The sequence below is a fragment of the Convolutriloba macropyga genome, chromosome 12 (assembly GCF_964194025.1).
Source record: "Convolutriloba macropyga chromosome 12, txConMacr16.3, whole genome shotgun sequence".
Taxonomy (NCBI): domain Eukaryota; kingdom Metazoa; phylum Xenacoelomorpha; order Acoela; family Convolutidae; genus Convolutriloba; species Convolutriloba macropyga.
In genome coordinates, this window is record NC_134479.1 from 16,266,030 (window position 1) to 16,276,535 (window position 10,506).

General features: G+C 43.4%; 1 protein-coding gene and 1 non-coding gene across 3 annotated transcripts in view; one reads left to right on the forward strand and one right to left on the reverse strand.

Moving 5' to 3' along the window:
* The window catches only part of LOC142350883 (polyribonucleotide 5'-hydroxyl-kinase Clp1-like), a 438,433-nt gene that overhangs the window by 53,869 nt on the left and 374,058 nt on the right, over window positions 1-10,506 (forward strand). The window lies entirely within an intron of this gene.
* On the reverse strand, window positions 10,310-10,383 carry Trnan-guu (transfer RNA asparagine (anticodon GUU)). Its single transcript has one exon. It is a non-coding gene; the product is annotated as a tRNA-Asn (tRNA).

Below are 10,506 nucleotides of genomic sequence, written 5' to 3' on the forward strand. Positions count from 1 at the left end.
TAATATTTACTACGTAACATCCTCCGGCCCGGAAGAAGATGTTTGGAAAACTGGTACAAGTTTTACAAGCGGACGGACGAGTGAACCGGTCGACGTACGTAAAACGGCGGAGCGCGCGACGCTATCGGAGCCGTAACGGAGTTCCACAATCCGAGCGGTTGGGTAGTAACCCCTAGGGTTGGTCTCCTCAACTATCCAAACCAAGTCACCAGTCTTAAGGTGTTGCTCGGCAGGCGTCTGCCACTTCGAGCGTCGGTTCAGCGTCGGTACGTACTCTCTGATCCAACGGGACCAGATCGCATTAGCGTACGACTGAGCACGGGCGTAGCGTTTACGATGGTCAAATTCATTATTGCCTACAGTAGACGGAATACCGGTAGAGTATTCTCCTAAAAGAAAGTGGTTGGGCGTTAAAGCGTTCAAATTGCACGGATCGGCGCTTACGGGTGTTAAAGGACGCGAATTGAGAGCATTCTCCACGAGACAAAAGGTGGTATGCAGTACCTCATCCGTGAGGCGACGCGTGCCAAGAATAGTATACAACACGCGCTTGAAGCTGCGTACCAACCTCTCCCAGATACCACCTTGATGTGGTGCGCTGGGTGGATTGAACCTCCACTTAATACCTTTGTGAGCGAGCTCAGCTGCAATGTTGACAACGTTCCACTTTTCAATACTTTCTCGGAGTTCTTTCTCCGCTCCAATAAAGTTAGTGCCATTGTCCGACCAAATCATGGCAGGTGTACCTCAACGTGACACAAACCGCTCAACTCCCATAACACAAGAACTGGTGTCCATGGATGTAACTATCTCGAAATGGACAGCGCGAGTAGTGAGACAGGTGAAGAGGAAGCCCCACCTTTTTTCAGTAGTACGGCGGACAGTAACATAGAATGGCCCAAAGTAGTCAACGCCAGTGTTCGTGAAGGGAGGAGACTGGTAAGCAAGTCTCTCCTTAGGTAAGTCAGACATGATTGGTTGCATAGTTACAGCTTGGAATTCTCGGCATCTCAGGCAGTGTGCTTTGATGGAACGCAAGTATGATCTTAGTTTCAGTACTGTATAGTGTTCCTGCACAATTGATCTTAGGTATTCAACGCCTTGATGATAATGTTTTACGTGAGTGTGTTCAAGAAACAGTTTTACAAACGGGTGTCGTGCGTCTAAGATGATTGGGTACTTCACGTTAAACCCAACTTCAATTAACCGCTTGATGCGGCCCGAGGAACGGATTAGCCCATTTGGACCAATAAACGGTGAATGTGGAGCAATTCGGCTACTCCGTTTAACGAATTTATTGTCAAGAAGATCTTTTCTTTCGGCTTCAAAAGACTCTCCTTGCACCAAGTACTGTAGATGACGCTCGGCTTCGTCAAGCTCAGTAGGGTCAGTAATGCTACCATCGGGGTCACGGTAGCCGGCATGTTTCGGCAAAAGCCGGAGAACGTATGCGGCAATGCGCAAGTACTTTTGATAAGAACTAAACTTATCAAATGGGAATAACGACGGAACGGGAGTTGTCTGTTTTTTAACAGATGTAGCGAGAGAGACAGTGTCTTCTATGATGACTGCTTGGTTGACGCCAAGTTTGATGTTATTAATGACGTCTTTGTTCGGTACGAAAGGGAAACTTGAGTTAGATAAGAAATGTGGACCATTGACCCAACTGCTTAGTTGCAAAACCTCAGCGGACATTCCACGCGTGCCAGCGTCAGCTGGATTATCCTTAGTTGCGACGTGGTTCCATTGGTCAACGCTGGTATACTCCAAAATTTCGCAAACACGGTTTGCAACAAAGATTGGTTGCTTTTCATTAGAGTTAATCCATTGAAGAACGGTCGTGCTGTCTGTCCACATGAATACTTGGTTAACAGTTACAGTAAGTGCCTGAATAATTTCGTTCTTCAGCCGAGCGGCCAGTAGAGCTGCTTGCAATTCCAGTTTAGGGACAGTCATTAGTTTCATTGGCGCCACGCGCGCTTTCCCCAAAACAAACGCAAGCTCTGTTTTTATCTTGCCCGTAGGGGTTGTTACTCGGGCTCGAAGAAATGCGACGGCACTAAAAATATCCTGGGAACTGTCACCGAACATATGCAACTCTGTATTATCAAAGGGTCCACTAAAGTAACTTCGAGGAATTTTGATGTTTTCAAGCTTTGGTAAGTCCGCACTCCAAACCAAAAATCTTTGAACCATGTCCTGTGGGAGCTCGTCATCCCATTGCTGTCCTGTGACACGCCAGATGTCTTTTAAGAGCAATCGCGCACCGACGGTAAACGGTGCGACAAGACCAATGGGGTCAAAGACTTTCGAGACAAGACTTAAGACCAAGCGTTGCGTGACGGACTTGGTGATAGCGCAGCTTGTACCCCTACTCACAACTAAAGTGTCATTAGTGTGATCCCACTTTAAACCTAGCACATGCGATGAATCCTCCTGACATGAAACAATAACCTTGGGCTCAGTAGATTGAGGCGAACCATCAATTCGATCAGCCAGATTTTGCACATTACTTACAAACTTTGTAAGCTTGAACCCACCGAGATGGAGAAGATGTACCAATTCCTTCGATCTATTGATGGCTTTCTCAGGAGACTCCACTGAGTCAAGGTAATCGTCCATGTAGAAGTTTTCAAGGACGGCTTTTGCAGCTTCGGGGTAAAACTTGGCATTATCTCTTGCAGTGCGTTGCAGTGCATAGTTGGCGCATGTGGGCGAGTCTTTAGCCCCGAAGATGTGGCGCGTATATTGATACACTACAACGTCAGTTGTGGGGTCCTCCCGCCACAGAAAGCGAAGTGATGGTTGATCTGATGGTAATACACCAACCTGTAGAAACATTCCCTCGATGTCGGCAGAGACGGCATATGGATGTTGTCGGAAGCGAAGAAGTACGTAAATAAGGTTTTGGAGCAGATCAGGGCCAGTGAGCAAAGATTTATTCAGTGAGGCGCCATGAAATTTTGCTGCTCCATTGAGCACCCTACGCACCTTACCCGGTTTGTTCGGGTTTAAAACCGGATGGTGGGGTAGGTACCACTCTTTATCAGACCGGTTCTCAACCTTGTGAGCGTCCGAAACCTCAATTACATACCCCTTGTTTAAGTCTTCCTTGATGGTACTAGTATACTTATCTCTAAGGTCTTCATCCTTAGCCAATCGTTTTTCGAGAGATTTTAGTTGCACAAGGGATGAGAAGTAATTATTTGGGAGCCTGGTGTTATCTGCTGCCCACAGCATTCCGACATCGTATCTCAGGCCATTGTGTATGGTGGTACTCTCAAGGATTTCGTGAGCCCTTGCGTCTGCTGCAGATCTTGCGTCGACCTGCTTGTTTGCCCCGAATGATTCAATGTCGTACCATGACTTTACTTGACTTGCTAACTCATTGTCCTGTTCGATATTCACTTTAAAGCACGTTGAGGTTAAACACGAACTTGATGGTAACGGACCGCTTAAGACCCAACCTATGGGTAAGCGTACTGCAATGGGTGAACGCTTCTCATCGGCAGAGAAGTATTCTAACGGGCGGATGGCATGATAAACATCTTGTCCGAGTATCATCTCAATGTCTTTATAGGAATATGTCACGGGATCAAGGACTGCTAAGTGTGGGTAAGTCTCTTGCAGGGCCTGTACATTAATTATATCTGAGCCGACGTTCAGACTCTCCTTAACGAAAGGATTGATGGTAAATGGTTCGAAATCTTGATGTTCTCTTGGTTTCACAGTAACTTCAACAACCCTAGTATCAACTACTTCTTCGGTATTAATACCCTTGACAGTTAGCTTTAGTGCTTTACCGTGCAAACCGAGTCTATCTGCGAGACTACCGGCCACCCAAGAGTTACTGCAGGCGGTATCACACAAAACTAAAGCTTTGGTATCTAAACCGGACGAATTGACCAACTGCAATTCAGTCACCTGAAGGAGCCCCTTAACATCAGTAACAGATGACATTGTTGTGGTCTTATTAGGCTGGAGTTGACTAGAAGTTGCTTTACTTTGACCTGTGTTGCCAGAAGGTTGAATGGTATTGGAATTTGTCGACTGTTTTGTTGGGAAAACCCTATCTGCTCCATGCAATAGCGTGTTATGCGAACTATTGCACCCTTCTGCTCGGCACTTTCTTGGTTGAGGGCACTGGCGGAATGTGTGCTTGTCCCGTAAGCACGAAAAGCAAAGTTTGTTATCCGCCACCAACTTAGCTCCCTGGGTTGGAGTCTTTCCCTTGAAAACTCGACACTCCCATAGCCGGTGGTTACCTTTGCATACAATGCATCGAAAGTAAGTATTTGTGGAAGCAGATGGCATTTGCTTCTTTGTTTCCCTTTGTTGCGAATTTGCTGCAAACACTTTTGAGGCTGTTTTGGTCTTGGTTACTGAAGTGATGTTCTCTTCAGGTTTGGCCTTGGTTGCGCTTTGTTTCATAAGATCATGGGCCTCAGCCTTTTCTTTAAGCCAATCGTTAAAGTCAAGGAGGGTAGGCTTAACCCAGTGCTTCTTAACCGTAAAGAGCGACCATGACTCTTTCATGTTTGGTGGTAACTTCTGTACCGCTTGGTTAAGTAGGGAAGCGCTCTTCAGGTCAGCATCATATGATAGCGACTTGAAAACCCCAACGAGGCTGGATATTGCTGCAGAATAGTTTATGATGTTATCACTATTGTGCATTTTAAGGGCGGAAAGTTGCTTAGTTTATCCAAGTGTGCACTTACGACTGCCTGTGGCTGGCCAAATTTACGTTCCAAAGTCCTTAGTGCATCCTTGTACATTAAACCACAGTAGGCAAACTCGGCTATTGCAATCTTTGCTTTACCAGTGACGAGTGTTTTAAGGTATGTCAATTTAACGTCATCAGTGAGCGACTGCGAGTCAATCGCGCTTTTGAATTGACCATACCACTCATGCCACTTTAATGGGTCGCCATTAAACTCTGCGAGTTTCCACTCGGGCAAAGGGTCGTTTTTCTTACTTGTTATCGCATCAGCCAGTTCCCTAATCAATGACGCATTGTCTGTTATCGGAGGGGCAGGTGCAGACACCTGCGGACCACTCCAACTCAACGAAGTGGGCCCAACATAGGGGTATGTTGGCTGAAAAACCGGAGTGGCTAGACCAGGTACAACATAACTAGTAGTCGCGATCAGGTTTTCCTGCTGTGCACCTGATGGTGATTGCATATCAATCAAAGGGGGCGAATTCTGATAAGTTCGTAGTGGAGGATTAGTGCTTGATGGTGCGATGTGGGTGTGTACATTTGGAGGCAGACTATTCACGGTGGTTGTGTCTTGGTTGACTATTGACGGTCTGCTCTGTGGAAACCGCCAGTGACTCATATTTGGCACAAAGTTTTGGCCAAGAGGGATATTGCGCATACTTGGGACAGGAGGAGCAACGGGACGTACGACTTTGTGTACTCGGTTATTTTTATTCTGAAAAGTTTTGTTGACTAGAGGCTGATTAATGAAAGGGGCGTGTGGGATGGGAGCAGTGAGGTTAGGTGCGAAGACTGGGTTCGGAATGGGAAAGTCATTAGGACGAGCGGGTTCGGATTTGTTTTGCTGTGTGTTTGGACTTGGTGGGGCGCTTGGGTGCAAGGGAACGTTTATTGCGGGGACTGGATGATTTATTGTCGGAAAAGTGGGAAGAGTGGCGTTTGGTGCTCGGGGGACAAAATTAATTTGTTGTCGGGAGCATATTTGCTGGGCCGAATTATTCTTGGGTAGACTTGATGTTTCAGGTCCCCTGGATTGCGAAATTTGAAGTTGTGCGTTGAGAAATGACTCGGTTGCATTATTCTGGTTTTCTTGCGGTGCGAAAATCTGTGGAATGGGCTGTTGAATGGGTGGTGAAGAAGCCCCTGGGGCGTGTACAGAAGGCGGCTGGCTATCCGCGGTTCCTTGGTTAGTAAGGCTTGGAAGCGCCATGCCTTGCTGGCCTGTTTGATCTATTTGCGCTCTTAAATGCGCCTGGTACAACGCCTGTGTGTTGGCAGCAGCCAAAAAATTTTCAGGTGGAGTATAATAGGGGTCGAGTTGCTGCAAGGTCTCAAAGCTTAAAAAGTAATTGCCTCGACAATTTTTTGGAATCGAATGTCTTGGAATGTCAGTGTTGTGATCTTCCACTGCTTCTTAGTTATTGTGGCTAGGGCATTCTTGAGGGTCTTTCGTAACCTCTGGTTCACCAGTTTTCTCGTTGTTATTAAAACCTAAAGCAAGTGAGGTGTTGATCCAATCCTGGACAGCCTTTTCACTTCTCATCGAGCTCCTAGCACTTGCAGTTGTTTCAGATTGGCTACCTTTAGAAACGGCGTCCAGCAATTCAAATTCTTGCAGGGTTGCCTCTGCCAAACGTTTCCTGTTGTTTTCCTCCAGTTCATCTAATTCCATTTGCTTTTTCTGTTTAGCAAGGCGAATGGCTGCCTCATTCTGTTTTTCAATTTCTTCGCGCTTCATTTTAGCAATTACGTAATCATGTTTACGCTGACTAGATGTTTTTGACGAGGTCATAATTGAGGGAAGTCTAGAAAGAATGGGAGCCCTTGGTTCCTGGAACTCACTCACTTTATCATCAGCAGAGTTGATGTAGTTTCGTGCTGAAGTGAGTATCTTGTCATTCTTAATTGTCATTGCGTCCAAGTAAGACTCTAATGAAGGAACAAGTGCACTTGGATCCTCCGTTTTTCCAGCAAATGCAATCAGGTCCTCATTTTTGTCTACAACAGTCATAAAAGCTTCGTTGCACTTTGTTACTAGGCGTTCAACTTTCACTCGCCTACTTTGGTTATTTATACAATGAAGAATATCTTCATGAATGGCATGCAAATCAGCCTCACGCTTTGACCTGGCAGCGTACAACTTTTTGACTTTTTGATCAAGACTATTAGACATCACGATGATATTATTTCCAAAACCCAGCAAAACTACCACTGCACACGGTTATCTATTATATGCACACTCCAAATAAATTGAACCCACGCAAAACAAACCCACTGTAAAGACACCAAACACAGCACACTGTAGACAGTCTGTAAAACAAACCACCCAAAGAGCAAAGAAGTTTGTCGAACACACTGTGCCCGACAAAAACAGAAGTGGAGCGCTGAACGCTATGCGCTCAACGCGGGGAGAGACAAAAGACACACGGGAAGTCGAGCGAGCAACGCGCGACGAAACGGAGACGTTACGCACGGGAAGTCGAGCGAGCAACGCGCGACGCAACGGAAACGGGACAGACGAGAAGTCGAGCGAGCAGTGCGCGACGAACGGAAACGGGACGAGCGGGAAAGCGTGCGAAAAACGCGCGACAAAACGAAACGGGACGGTGGGGAAGAACGGACGGGAAATGTGATCGTAAAGAGCTATGTTAGCAGACCACAGCAAAAACTCAACCAAACAACCTAGCCGTAACTCCAGAACAAACTTAAGTCACACCCTAGGAAGAAGGAGAGAAGCTACTGCAAGACAATCTAATATAGTTCATCATGGGGCTATAACGACAAATTTAACGAGAAATTAATTTACGGCAAAACAGTAGTACACTAAAAGGATGAAAAGGTCGAGAAATTTACTAGCCGTAACTCCAGAATAAACTTAAGTCACATCCCAGCAATACACGAACCAAACAACCGATCAACATACTAACGGTATTAAACAAACTACAGCAAAACTGAATAAACTACAATAGTGTATTTGTAGACTAAGATAGTTGGAAAAGTCAAGAAACAACCCAGCCGTAACTCGAGAATAAACTTAAGTCACACCCTAGAAGGCAACAAGACCAAACCAACTAGCAATCATACAGGTACACACAAACATAAAGCAGCAAAATCAATATACTTCATCACATGTGACATACTACACTGAAATCTGGAAAAGTAGCGGAAGAAAACAAAAAGCGAAGTTTTGGGAGAGCGACCTTATTGAAAAAAACGGAACACGGAGAATTCGAAAGTTAAAGGGCGAAAAGGACACGGACGATACGGTACATAAAAGAGTGACGAGGAAAATTATAGGGATTCGTTCAATTTTTTCTGTAGGCCGGAGGTTGTTAAAAACTTTACAACCTTTTGTGTTTATTGAGTTTCACTCAGTTAACGAACTTTCTTGTTGAGAAAATGATTTTTTGACAAATTTGTCAAAATTTTATGCGTTTGTCCAATTTTTTCCAAATTTTGGTCAATGTTTTGCAAATTCTTGATTACGGAACAGTAATCCAGTAAACTGGACGGTTTTAAACTCAAAAATACGGTTTATCAATATTCGGTATTGATTTTCTAAAGTTTTTTTTTTGATTTGCATCAAAATTGACCAAAAATTTTCAAAATTGGACAAATTAGCCTAATTTTCTTTCAATTTTCTCTTTATCAGAGGTTATTTTTTGATATACGAACCGACTATCTCAATTTTTTTGAAATTTTGGTAAAACTACCAAAATTTTTAAAATCGCTGGTTTTTTGTCCCAAAATTATTTTTGCGGGGTCCCCTTGCCTATTTTTTTTCTACAAAGAATAGTTAATTTTTTTTTTTACTACCCCATGCGAAAACGATAAAAAAAAACACAGGTTGGGTTTCTTGCCGTCTAGGTGATAAATCTAATTAATCCACACAAATCAGCAAAAAAAATTCTTTAAGGTTCTGTCTTACAGTTTTTGAAACCTTCCTCCTGCAGCTGTTTCGGACAATGGTTCCACCGATTGGTTTTTTGTAAATAGCCTCTGAGGTAGGGCAGTCGTGTCTCCTTGTTCAGTCCCACCTTCCCCCTCTTCAACTTCATGAGTGTAGATCACCTGTTTAGATTCCGCTACATTCAGAACTGTATATCGATCAAGAGTGTAAGTTTGTCCCTTTTCGAGACACTCTCCCCTCGTGGGTGAAGTCCTGACTGATGTCTGTTTTGATATCACTGTTCACACTCGGCTCAAGAGTGAATGGGGTTGTTTGCATTGATGAGAAGGGTTGGTGGATGTGACAGCTGTCCTGCTCCTCCACAGGTGGAGTGTACCCTCCCTGTCGCCTGGTACAACACTCCTACTGTTGGCTTCCCAATTTCATTGGACGCTGCACTCAGAGCTGACTGTGTGTTGGATGGGTCAAGTGAACCGTAGAACTCGTGTTTAATGGGGGCAGTGCCTGTGACTGAATCCCAATTCGATGCCCTCTGGTTCGAAAAAAATTGTGCCAGTACTTCGCGGCACCAAATGTAACTCAGTAAAATAACTGTAGTTCGGGAGTTCAATTCAGATCATATAGCAACAACGTGTAAGCATCATCGGTGTACAGCAACGTATAAGCTTTATCAACGATCAAGATAACAAGTGAAACTTAGACGGCAAGGTTTTTTCGATGCTCTTTTACTGGTTTTTTTGTCTGATGTCATTGACCTCAAAATCAGTTCGTATTCAATCGACAATTGTCTAGAAAACCTAAACATATTAAGCCGAAAACCAGCTTAATCGATACATATAGTGGTTATATTTACTTAAAATTAGGTTAAATGAACTTTTTCGGAACTTTCTACGTATATTACAACGTATTTTATTAATTTAGAACGATTTCTGTACGCATTTGAATACTCGATTCTGATTGGCTAATATTTACTACGTAACACACATTTCCCACACGGCTATTCGGCCCTTCTTGTTGCTTTGCTGCAACTAACTTTATATTATCAATAAGCTTTACTTCGGAGTGAGAACAATAGATATAATTCAAAAATGAAGAACGAAAGCGTAAAAAAAGTCACTTGAGAAGTCAAAGAATGTTCTAGAAGAAAAGCGCAAAAACGGTCAAGCAAAAAATTTAAAAGACCAACACGTTTACCATAATTGATATGAACTTCGTTCATGAGCAACTAAAAATAAAACACTGATTTGAACTTTGGCATGGTGCACAAGAACAACTTTGCTAAATAACCGAAATATTTTGACAGCTCAATATGAAATATAGTTTTTAAAATATATCACTCAACTCCCCTCTCTGGCGCTTTTGAAACAATAACCCTTTTATTATTGAATGCTAAACAAATACCTAACTTAAGTTAAATAAGAGAGAAATCTCTAAATTTACTTTGCTTGATCTGCTTAAGTTCAATCTAAGGTAAAAATGTGCGGTCTACAGTATTGATACAATTTTTTGTTGGAATGTTCGTTATATAGTAAAAAAAATCAAAATTAATTTGGCAGTGCAATGCCATTGTTGATTTTGGCGATAACAGCAAAGGTCCCAAATAATTTTAGAAGTTCAACTTGGCTTGAATTTAGAATTTGGTAGATAAAAATAGCCAGACATCTGATAACTAAATTTTACGCTCCTGGGTGGGCTCGAACCACCAACCTTTCGGTTAACAGCCGAACGCGCTAGCCGATTGCGCCACAAGAGCTGTTTGATGTTGTCGTTTTTGTTCTTGGTACAATTTTAGTGTGAAACCTAAATGATGCGTTTTTAAATGTTATGAATACGTTTTTAGTAATTTCATCGCAGAAGTTCTAACTTTCTACCAATT